A 12910-nucleotide genomic window follows, 5' to 3' on the forward strand; every position below is an offset into this window, starting at 1 on the left:
TCAGCTAGAGATATCGATCCACCGCATCTGTCGATGTCGCATTTGCACATCTACGGTGAAAGGTGACAGAGCTAGAGCGGTGTTTGTCAGACCGTGAGACATCCCGAAAAAGAAGGGCACCTATTGGTTTATGGGTAAAAATATAAAATACATACGTTGAATATCCCTTTGAGCATGGTGAAGTTATTAATTACAATTTGCATGTGTAAAAGCGTTGGTTATTTTCCCCCTTGACACTGCATAAACATGTATTCGATGTTTATGTATTCCAATTGGGTTGGTTGAATTTACATATCAATAATGTATTATGCCAATGGTCATGCTTGCAAATAGGGGGATATCGCGAACGTACACTATAAATTCTTCCCAGTCTCCCTGTCTGTACCGGACATTGTTAAAAACATGGGCACCTGGGTCATACAGTCAGCCTGGCTGGCATGGTGCTGTCTGTGGAGCAGCATGAGGCTATAAGGCAGGCAACAGTTGGACAGCGCACAAACCCTGACTCATACTGCTCCTTCTGTCAGTACCTGTTTTCAGGGAAGCCAATGGTCCCAAAATATTCCACATACAGCAGTTCATAAACACACACTAGGCTCCCGGAATAGGTTATATTACATACAAGTTGTGCACAAAGCAGCCAACTAAAGTAATGCAGTTAACTTCATCGTGGGCACAGTGGGACTTTATATCTGTGTTCAAATGATTTCTTATCCCCTGTGTCTTATGTGCTGAAGGCCCTAGTCATCCCTGCCTTTACCTGACATTGTTGAAAAACAAGTGAACAATGAATAAAGATCATACACAAACAATAGGCTCCTTTCAGTTTTACTGAAAGCAGCCAACTAAAGTAATGTAGTTAACCTGTTAGGGCTAGGGGGCAGTATTGACACGGCTGGATAAAAAACATACCCGATTTAATCTGGTTACCACTCCTACCCAGTAACTAGAATATGCATATACTTATTACATATGGATAGAAAACACCCTAAAGTTTCTAAAACTGTTTGAATGGTGTCTGTGAGTATAACAGAACTCAAATGGCAGGTCAAAACCTGAGAGATTCCTTTACAGGAAGTGGCCTGTCTGACCATTTCTTGAACTTCTTTTCCATCTCTATCTTTTACTAAGGATCTCTGCTCTAACGTGACACTTCCCACGTCTTCCATAGGCGCTCAGAGCCCGGGAAAAAACAGAATGTCGTCAGGCTGAAACACATTATCGCCTTTCTCAAGTGGCCGATCAAGGGACTCTGGGCTTATGCGCGTGACCCGACCGCCCCCGCCTTTGTGATTTTTTCCTCTGTTTGCCGAAAAGGAGATTCCCTGTCGGAATATTATCGCTTTTCTACGAGAAAAATGGCGTAAAAATTGATTTTAAACAGCGGTTGACATGCTTCGAAGTACGGTAATGGAATATTTCGAATTTTATTGTCACGAATTGCGCCATGTGCGCGACACTTCTTTACCATTTCGGATAGTGTCTGGAACGCACGAACAAAACGCCGCTATTCGGATATAACGATGGATTATTCAGGCAGGTGGGGCAGAGCCAAGAGTGTGCAAAGCTGTCATCAAGGCTACTTTGAAGAATCTCAAATATAAAATATACTTTGATTTGTTTAACACTTCTTTGGTTACTACATGATTCCATATGTGTTATTTCATAGTATTGATGTCTTCACTATTATTCTACAATGTAGAAAATAGTACAGAGTTTGACTGGTACTGTATATAACATTAACAAACGGGTAGCCTAAACAATTCACACAATGACACAATAAATGCGCACGATTTGTCAGGAGACAGAAACATGCCTTTATTGCGTCTTCGCCACACACCCATTCCCTCCTTCTTGTCAGATTAAAAAAAAAATTATACTCAATACACATAGCCTAATCTTTACAACATTAACTAACAAAGTGCTCGGTTCTAGGCCCTCTCCTCTTCTCTCTGTACACCAAGTCACTAGGCTCCGTCATATCCTCACATGGTCTCTCCTATTATGCGGATGACACTCAACTACTTTTCTCCTTCCCCCCTTCTGACACCCAGGTGGTGACACGCATCTCTGCATGCCTTGCTGGTATGAAAATGGCGCCGATAGAGAGGGCTGCCGTGCTTCTAGCTCTTAGGAAACTGCAGTATTTTGTTATTTTACGTATGATTTATTATGTTATTAGCCCTGAAAATGCTTTGTGTTATTACATACAGCCAGGAAGAACTATTGGATATCAGAACTCACCAGCACTACCAGCATTACGACCAGGAATATGACTTTCCCGAATCGGATCCTTCGTTCGCACCCCCCAGGACAATTGAACTGATTCCAGAGGCCAACCCAAAACACCGCCGGTGGAGGAAAGGTACTCAGAGTGGTCTTCTAGTCTGACTTAGGAGGAGCGCACACCACCCACCGCTTCCGAGTATATTACTCGCTAATGTTCAGTATCTGGATAATACAGTAAACAAGCTCAGAACTTGACAACTTTTCAGAGAGACATCAGGGATTGTAACATCCTCCGTTTCACGGAAACATGGCTCTCTTGGGATATACAGTCTGAGTCCGTCCAGCCAGTTGGGTTCTCAGTTCATCACGCAGACAGGAATAAATATCTCTCCAGAAAGAAGAAGGGTAGGGATGTATGTTTCATGAATAACGACTCATGGTGTGATTGTGATAACATACATGAACTCAAGTCCTTTTATTCACCCGACCTAGAATATTATTATTATCTCCCAAGAGAATTCTCTTCGGTTACAGTCACATCCGTGTATATCCCCCCTCAAGCTGATGCCACAACGAACTTCACAGGACTTAAGCAAACTGGTAAGCACATACCCTGAGGCCGCATTTATTGTAGTTGAGGATTTTAACAAAGAAAATTTGTGAAAAAGGCTGATGAATTTCTATCAACACATTGACTGTAGCATTATCGCTGCTAAAACACTCAACCAATGCTACTCCAACTTCCAGGATGCATACAAGGCCCTCCCCTGCCCTCCTTTCGGCAAATCTGACCACGACTTCGTTCCTATAGGCAGAAACTCAAACAGGAAGTACCCGTGCTAAGGACTACTCAACACTGGTCTGACGAATCGGAACCCATGCTTCAAGATTGTTTTGATCACGCGGATTGGGATATGTTCCCAGGTAGCCTCCGATAATAACATTGAGGAATATACTGATACGGTAACTGAGTTTATCAGGAAGTGTACAAGAGATGTTGTACCCACTGTGACTATTAAAACCTACCCTAACCAGAGACCGTGGATAGATGGCAGCATTGGCGCAAAACCAACGCATTTAACCATGGCAAGGTGGCTGGGAATATGGCAGAATACAAACAGTGTAGTTATTCCCTCCGCAATGCAATCAAACAGGCAAAACGTCAGTATAGAGACAAAGTGGAGTCCCAATGCAATGGCTCAGACACAAGACATATGTGGCAGGGTCTACAGACAATCACGGACTACAAAAGGAAAATCAACCACGACGCGGACACCGACATCTTGCTTCCGGACAAGCTAAACACCTTCTTCGCCCGCTTTGAGGATAACACAGTGCCAAAAGTAACTGAGCTAAATGACTATCGCCCCGTAGCACTCACTTCTTTCATCATGAAGTGCTTTGAGAGACTAGTCAAGGATCATATCACCTCTACCTTACCTGTCACCCTAGACCACTTCAATTTGCTTACTGCCCCAATAGATCCACAGACAATGCAATCGCCATCGCACTGCACGCTGCCCTATCCCATCTGGACAAGAGGAATACCTATGTAAAAATGCTGTTCATTGACCGTAGCTCAGCATTCAACACCATAGTACCCTCCAAGCTCACCATTAAGCTTGAGGCACTGGGTCTGAACACCGCCCTGTGCAACTGAGTCCTGGACTTCCTGACTGGCCACCACTAGGTGGCGAAGGTAGGAAACAACACCTCCACTTCGCTGATCCTCAACACTGGGGCCCCACAAGGGTGTGTGCTCATCCCCCTCCAGGACTCCCTGTTCCCCCATGACTGCATGGCCACTCACGCCTCCAACTGAATCATCAAGTTTGCAGACGACACAACAGTAGTAGGCTTGACTACCAACAATGACAAGACAGCCTACATGGAGGTGAGGACTCTGGGAGTGTGATGCGAGGAAAATAACCTCTCACTCAACATCAACAAAACAAAGGAGATGATCGTGGACTTCAGGAAACAGCAGAGGGAGCACTCCTTTATCCTCTAGGGGACCCCCTTCCCGTTCTCATCCCGGTAACGGGATTGCTTGACAAGATAGCAAAAATCTAATAATTTCAATTTCTCAAACAATCAACTATTTTACACCATTTGAAAGATAAACATCTGCTTAATCCAACCACGTTGTCCGATTTCAAAAAGGCTTTACGGCGAAAGCATAAAGTTAGATTATGTTAGGACAGTACATAGACAAAAAAATTACACACAGCCATTTTCAATGCAAGAACAGGCGTTACCAAAAGCAGAAAACCAGCTAAAATGATGCACTAACCTTTGACAGTCTTCATCAGATGACACTCCTAGGACATTATGTTAGACAATACATGCATTTTTTGTTCTATCAAGTTCATATTTATATCCAAAAACAGCATTTTACATCGGCGCGTGACGTTCAGAAAATGTATTTCCCCCAAAACTTCCGGTGAATCAGTACTACAATTTACAAAAATACTCGTTATAAACGTTGATAAAATATTAAACTGTTATTCAAAGAATTATAGATTAACATCTCCTGAATGCAACCGCATTGACAGATTTCAAAATAACTTTACTGGGAAAGCACACTTTGCAATAATCTGAGTACTGCGCTCAGATAAGTACACTAGGCAATACAGATAGCCGCCATTTTGGAGTCATCTAAATGCATAAATAGCATTAGAAATATTTACTTAACTTTAATAATCTTCATCAGAAGGCACTTCCAGGAACCCCAGGTCCACAACAAATGTTGTTTTGTTCGATAAAGTTAATAATTTATGTCTAAATAACTCCTTGTTGTTCGCGCGTTCAGTTCAGCTACTCCAAATGTAGAAAGCATGCGGAAAATGTGAGGACGAAAAGTAAAATAAAATCTATGTACGTTCGTTCAAACATGTCAAACGTTGTATAGCATCAATCTTTAGGGCCTTTAGAACGTGAAGATTCAGTAATATTTCAACCGGACGGTTCCTGTGTCTTGAAAAACGTTTTGGAACAGAGCTTCCTCTCTCGTGAATGCGCGCCAATGAAGTGATGTCCTTCCCTGGGTGACCAACTTCCCAGCCTTCCCATTCGGTCTCTGTTCATCATAGACGCCTCAAACAACTTTCTAAAGACTGTTGACATCTAGTGGAATACTAGAAAATAAAGGAAAGCCGCACACTCTAAGAGCTCAGATGCTAAAATGTAATAACCAACGTTTCGACAGCGAAGCTGTCTTCATCAGGGTATCATCACAAACACTGCGAGATGAGTCATTTATATAGTGTCAAGACACACAGGTGTTTGTAATCATGGCCAAGTATGGCCTAATATCATTGGTTAACTCAAATATAAAAAAGAAATGGCATACAAAGAACATACAAAAAGACAAACAAATGGATAGCATACGATCATAGCATTTGTAGTCTAAAGTGTATCTAACAAACAATTACAATGGCAAAATCACAATAATACGTATCTCAGAGCACCGTAGCACCATTAGGTGCAAAAACTTGACTGGCGGCTCCGGGCAGTCGGGCCGCTCTGGCGGCTCCGGCCAGTCGGGCCGCTCTGGCGGCTCCGGGCAGTCGGGCGGCTCTGGTGGCTCCTGACTGGCGGGCGGCTCTGGCGACTCCTGACTGGCGGGCGGCTCTGGCGACTCCTGACTGGCGGGCGGCTCTGGCGACTCTTGACTGGCGGGCGGCTCTGGCGACTTGACTGGCGGGCGGCTCTGGCGACTCTTGACTGGCGGGCGGCTCTGGCGACTCTTGACTGGCGGGCGGCTCTGGCGACTCTTGACTGGCGGGCGGCTCTGGCGACTCTTGACTGGCGGGCGGCTCTGGCGACTCTTGACTGGCGGGCGGCTCTGGCGACTCTTGACTGGCGGGCAGCTCTGGCGACTCTTGACTGGCGGGCAGCTCTGGTGACTCTTGACTGGCGGGCAGCTCTGGTGACTCTTGACTGGCGGGCAGCTCTGGCGACTCTTGACTGGTGAGGCTGGGCTGACGCACTAGACGCCTGATGCGTGGGGCTGGTACTGGACGTGCCAGCGTGGAGACACGCACCTCCATGCTAGTGCGTTTAGCGGGAAACACCGGACCGTAGAGGCGCACTGGCGGTCTTGAGCGCAGGGTTGGCATCACCCCTTCCGGCTCGATGCTCACCTCGCCCTGGCACATGTGGGGCACTGGTACAGGGCGGACTGGGCTGTGCGTACGTATAGGGAAGATAGTGCGCACCTCAGCGAAACATGGCGCCCTCCACCTCATACGCTCCTCCATGTAATCACGGGTAGCTGGCTTACGGCTCCTCCTTGGCCTAGCCAAACTACCCGTGTGCCCCCCCAATTTTTTTTATTGGGGGTGCCTCTCCGGCTTCCTCGCCAGCCGTGTTCCAGCATAATGTTCACTCCCTTTACCTGCTGCCTCCGCTCTCCTGGCTGCCTCCACCTGTTCGTTGCGCTCTCTCTCCTCATAGAATCGCCTCTCCGCTCTCGCCGCTTCAATCTCCCACTGCGAGTCCATGGTCCCTCTCCGTCCAGGATTCGCTCCCACGTCCATTGGTCCATCACGTTGAACTCCTGTGGCTCCTTCCTCTTCCGCTGCTTGGTCCTTTTGTGGTGGGTAGTTCTGTAACAAGCGTCGTCAAAAATGGACCAAGGCGCAGCAGGTATGTGGATACTCATATTTTTTTATTTAAAAAAAAGGAGTAAAGTATCCACTGGACAAAAACAATAAAGACGACAGCAACAGTCTTGCAGGCACATACAACGCAGTGCAAGGACAACTACCCACAACCCCAAAGAAAAACACACACTCCTATATAGGACTCCCAATCAAAGGCAACTCAACACACCTGCCTTCAATTGGGAGTCCCAATCACCAACACAACCATTCACACACACAAAACCCCCTGCCACATCCTGACCAAAACTAACACAATTACGCCCTCTGCTGGTCAGGACGTGACACCGTTATACTTACAGACACCATTCAAACAGTTTTATGAACTTCAAAGTGTTTTCTATCCAAATGTAACGGCTGTCTATGGAAGAAGTGGACCAAAATGCGGCGGAGTTAGGGTTCGTCATATTTAATGTCATGAACACTATGCATTTACAAAAACAACAAAAACTGACAGCCAACACAGTCCTGTCAGGTGCAACCACATTGACAAGCACAATTACCCACGAAACACAAAGGAAACGTAGGCAACTTATGTGTGACTCCCAATCAACCACAACCCTCTACAGCTGTGCTTGATTGGAAGTCACACGGCCAAAATCAATGAAACAATAAAAAACACACACTCAAAAAAACAAATGTTCCCACACACAGGGGAGAAAATACATACGGCGTCCAACAACGTCGACACGAACACAAGCCGTCTCACAAGAAACAATCATTAATCCCGCACGAACAGGAGCGGGCCAGCTAAACTAAATAGCCCCTCTAATGGCTAATTGACCACAGGTGTCACAAAATAAAAAAAGGGAAAAGCAAAAGGGAATCGGTGGCAGCTAATAGGCCGGTGACGACGACCGCCGAGCGCCACCCGAGCAGGAGGGGGCGCCACCGTCGGTGGGAATCGTGACACCAAATCTACTAATAATATGCATATTCTAGTTTCTGGGCCAGAGTAGTAACCTGTTCAAATTGGATACGTTTTTCATCCGGCCGTGAAAATACTGCCCCCTAGCCCAGACAGGATCGGCAATGGAGAAGGTGGAAAACTTCAAGTTCCTCGGCGTACACATCTTTGACAAGCTGAAATGGTCCACCCACACATACAGTGTGGTTAAGAAGGAGCAACAGTGCCTCTTCAACCCCAGGACGCTGAAGAAATTTGGCTTGGCACCTAAAACAAACTTTTACTGATGAACAATTGAGAGCATCTTGTCAGACTTGTCGGGCATCTTGTCGGGCTGCATCACTGCCCCGAACTGCCGGAGTGGCCAGACTGCCCCGAACTGCCGGAGTGGCCAGACTGCCCCGAACTGCCAGACTGCCCAGACTGTCCCGAGTTGCCAGACTGCCCAGACTGTCCCGAGTTGCCAGACTGCCCAGACTGTCCCAAACTACCAGACTGGCCCGACTGCCCCCCGGCGATGCCAGACTGGCCCGACTGCCCCTCGGCGATGCCAGAGTGGCCCGACAGCCTGGAACGGCCGGAACCAGAGCCACCTCCAGATATAGCTGGGTTGGGGAGGGGGGGTGTAGCACAGTGCCGTCGTTGACGGCAGCCACCCTCCCTTCCCTCCCTTTAGTAGAGGGGAATTTTGTTTTTGTTGTTTGGGGTTGTTTTTTTGTTTTTTTCTTCGTTTTAAGGTGCTTCCGGGGTTAGCACCTTTAAGGGGGGGTTACTGTCACGTCCTGGCCAGTATAAAGGTTAATTAGTATTGTAGTTTGGTCAGGACGTGGCAGAGGGTATTTGTTTTATGTGGTTCAGGGTGGTGTGTTTTGTAAAAAGGGTGTTTGATTTAGTAATTCCGGGTTTTGGTTTATGTTTAGGTATTTCTATGTGGAGTCTAGTGAGTGTATGTCTATGTTTGATTAATTGGGGTTGGGACTCTCAGTTGAAGGCAGGTGTTGTCTATCTGCCTTTGATTGAGAGTCCCATATAGTAGGGTGTGTTTGTGTTTGCTTTTGTGGGTGATTGTTCTGTGTTTCGCCTTGTGCCTTACCAGACTGTTTTTGTTGATCGTTCGTGTTTTGTTATTTTTGGCTTTCGAAGACTTTAGAAAGGCAGGGCAGGATGGATTTAGGTTTGTAACAGTTTGGGTCTAGAGTGTCTCCCCCTTTGAGTGTCTCCCCCTCTTTCCAATCTTTAGGAATCTCAGATGATACGAAAGAGAGGTTGAACAGACTAGTAATAGTGGTTGCAACAATGGCGGTGGATAATTTTAGGAAGAGAGGGTCCAGATTGTCTAGCCCATCTGATTTGTAGGGATCCAGATTTTGCAGCTCTTTCAGATCATCAGCTGTCTGGATTTGGGTGAAGGAGAAGCGGGGGAGGGGGGCTTGGTCCAGTTGCTTCGGGGGGTGCAGAGCTGTGTGCCGGGGTTGGGGTAGGCAGGTGGAAAGCATGGCCAGCCGTAGAGAAATGCTTATTGAAATTCTCTAATACTTCCAAAGTTGTGGCAAAATGGCTTAAGGACAACAAAGTCAAGGTATTAGAGTGGCCATCACAAAGCCCTGACCTCAATCCTATAGAAAATTTGTGGGCAGAACTGAAAAAGCGTGTGCAAGCAAGGAGGCCTGCTAAGCTGACTCAGTTACACCAGCTCTGTCAGGAGGAATGGGCCAAAATTCAGCCAACTTATTGTGGGAAGCTTGTGGAAGGCTATCCGAAACGTTTGACCCAAGTTAAACAATTTAAAGGCAATGCTACCAAATACTAATTGAGTGTATGTAAACTTCTGACCCACTGGGAATGTGATGAAAGAAATAAAAGCTGAAATAAATCATTGTCTTTACTAATATTCTGACATTTCACATTCTTAAAATAAAATGGTGATCCTAATTGACCTAAACCAGGGAATTTTTACTCGGATTAAATGTCAGGAATTGTGAAAAACTGAGTTTAAATATATTTGGTGTATATAAACTTCTGACTTCAACTGTATATCTCAGGTTGGATGTCAGCCCACCACCTCGACGTCAACCTCGAAAAAATGGAACTGATCTTCCTCCCGGGGAAGGCCTGCTGCTCAAAGACCTTTCATCACCTCTCATCACGGTTGACAACTCCACAGTTTTGCCCTCCCAGAGTGCAAAGAACCTTGGCGTGACACTGGACAACACCTTGTCATTCTCTGCAAACATCAAAGCAATGACTCACTCCTGCATATTCATGCTCTACAACATCCGTAGGGTACAACCCTACATCACACAGGAAGAGGTGAAGGTTCTAATCCTTGTACTTGTCATCTCCCATCTGGACTAGTGCAACTCTCTGTTGGCTGGGCTCCCTGCTTGTACCATCAAACTCCTGCAACTTATCAAGAACGCGGCAGCCCACCTGGTTTTCAACCTTCCCAAGTTCTCCCATGTCACCCCGCTCCTCCGCACACTTCACTAGCTTCCAGTCGAAGCTCGCATCCATAAAAGACCATGGTGCTTGCCTACGAATCAGCAAGAGGAATCTCCCCTCCCTACCTTCAAGCTATGCTCAAACCCTGCACACCAACCCGAGCAATCTGTTCTGCCACCTCTGATCTCTTGGCCCTCCCACCCCTATAGGAGGTAGCTCTCACTCAGCCCAGTACAAGCACTTCTCTGTCCTGGTAGCCCAATGGTGGAACCAGCTTCCCCCTAAAGCTAGAAGAGCAGAGTCCCTGCCAATCTTCCGAAAGCACCTGAAAACCTACCTCTTCAATGACCATCTTAAATAAATCCCCCTCCTCACCTACGTCTACATGACGTGTACATGTCACGTGACGTGAACGCGTCGGCAAATTTTGATGACTTAGAAAAACTTGGCTGCATTGACAGTCAATGTTAATTCATAGCAGTATCCTATGGCGCTAGGAAGACGTTAGATGACTTGGTGAGAGGTATCAGTAGCTTCACTCAGCTTAATTTTGGCATGAATCACTCTCCATACGAGATAGCCAAACAGCGCCCATCTGTCTTACTATATGTAGTACAATGTATCTGATCCTGACTGTCCAGAAATACACAGAAAACATTTTTTTTACGCAACATGCAACAATTTCGATGATTTTACTGGGTTACAGTTCATATTAGGAAATCAATCAATGAAAATAAAGTCATTAGGCCCTATTCTATACATTTCACATGGCAGGGAATACAAATATGCATCTGTTGGCCACAGACACCTTTAACAAAAAAGTAGGGGCATAGATCAGAAAGCCAGTCAGTATCTGGTGTGACCACCATTTGCCTCGTGCAGCACGACACATCTCCTTCGCATAGAGTTGATCAGGCTGTTGATTGTGGCCTGTGGAATGTTGTCCCACTTCTCTTCAATGGATGTGCGAAGTTACTGGATATTTGCGGGAAGTGGAAAATGCTGTCGTACATGTCAATCCAGAGCATCCCAAACATGCTCAATGGTTGTCATATCTGGTGAGTATGCAGGCCATGGAAGAATTGGGCCATTTTCAGCTTCCAGGAATTGTGTACAGATCCTTGTGACATGGTGCCGTGCATCATGAAACTGAAACTGAACTGAAACATGAGGTGATGGCGGCGGATGAATGGCATGACAATGGGCCACAGAATCTCATCATGGTATCTCTGTGCATTCAAATTGCCATCGATAAAATGCAATTGTGTTCGTTGTCCGTAGCTTATCCCATACCATAACCCCACCGCCACCATGGGGCACTCTGTTCACAACGTTGACATCAGCAAAATGCTAGCCCACACGACGCCTTACACACTTCTCTGGCAACAGCTCTAGTGGACATTCCTGCAGTCAGCATGCCAATTCAAATCAAATCACATTTTATTGGTCACATACACATGTGTAGCAGATGTTATTGCGGGTGTAGCAAAATGCATAATAAAAAAATAAATAAATAAAGCATGCTCTCTCAACTTGAGACATCTGTGTCATTGTGTTGTGACAAAACTGCACATTTTGGAGTGACCTTATTTGTCCCCAGCACAAGGTGCACCTGTGTAATGACCATGCTGTTTAATCAGTTTCTTGATATGCCACACCTGTCAGGTGGATGGATTATCTTGGCATAGGAGAAATGCTCACTAACAGAAATTTAAACAAATTTGGAACCTTAACCTTATGTATGGAACATTTTGGGGAACTTTTATTTCAGCTCATGAAACATGGGACCAACACTTTACATGTTGCGTTTATATACTGCTCAAAAAAATAAAAGGAACACTTAAACAACACATCCTAGATCTGAATGAAAGAAATAATCTTATTAAATACTTTTTTCTTTACATAGTTGAATGTGCTGACAACAGAATCACACAAAAATAATCAATGGAAATCCAATTTATCAACCCATGGACGTCTGGATTTTGAGTCACACTCAAAATTAAAGTGGAAAACCACACTACAGGTTGATCCAACTTTGATGTAATGTCCTTAAAACAAGTCAAAATGAGGCCCAGTAGTGTGTGTGGCCTCCACGTGCCTGTATGACATCCCTACAACGCGTGGGCATGCTCCTGATGAGGTGGCGGATGATCTCCTAAAGGGTTCTCCTCCCAGACCTGGACTAAAGCATCCGCCAACTCCTGGACAGTCTGTGGTGCAACGTGGCGTTGGTGGATGGAGCGAGACATGATGTCCCAGATGTGCTCAATTGGATTCAGGTCTGGGGAACGGGCGGGCCAGTCCACAGCATCAATGCCTTTCTCTTGCAGGAACTGCTGACACACTCCAGCCACATGAGGTCTAGCATTGTCTTGCATTAGCAGGAACCCAGGGCCAACCGCACCAGCATATGGTCTCACAAGGGGTCTGAGGATCTCATCTCGGTACCTAATGTCAATCAGTGTTGCTTCCTAAGTGGACAGTTTGATTTCACAGAAGTGTGATTGACTTGGAGTTACATTGTGTTGTTTAAGTGTTCCCTTTATTTTTTTGAGCAGTGTATATTTGTTCAGTGTAGTATGACATGCCATACTGTTTTTGTCCAGACAGCATGAGATACATTGTCTACACATTCTGACACAGTGGGGCGCTGTTTTTCGCTTGATCA

This window comes from Salmo salar, chromosome 05 (genome assembly GCF_965601325.2).
Source record: "Salmo salar chromosome 05, fSalSal1, whole genome shotgun sequence".
NCBI lineage: Eukaryota > Metazoa > Chordata > Actinopteri > Salmoniformes > Salmonidae > Salmo > Salmo salar.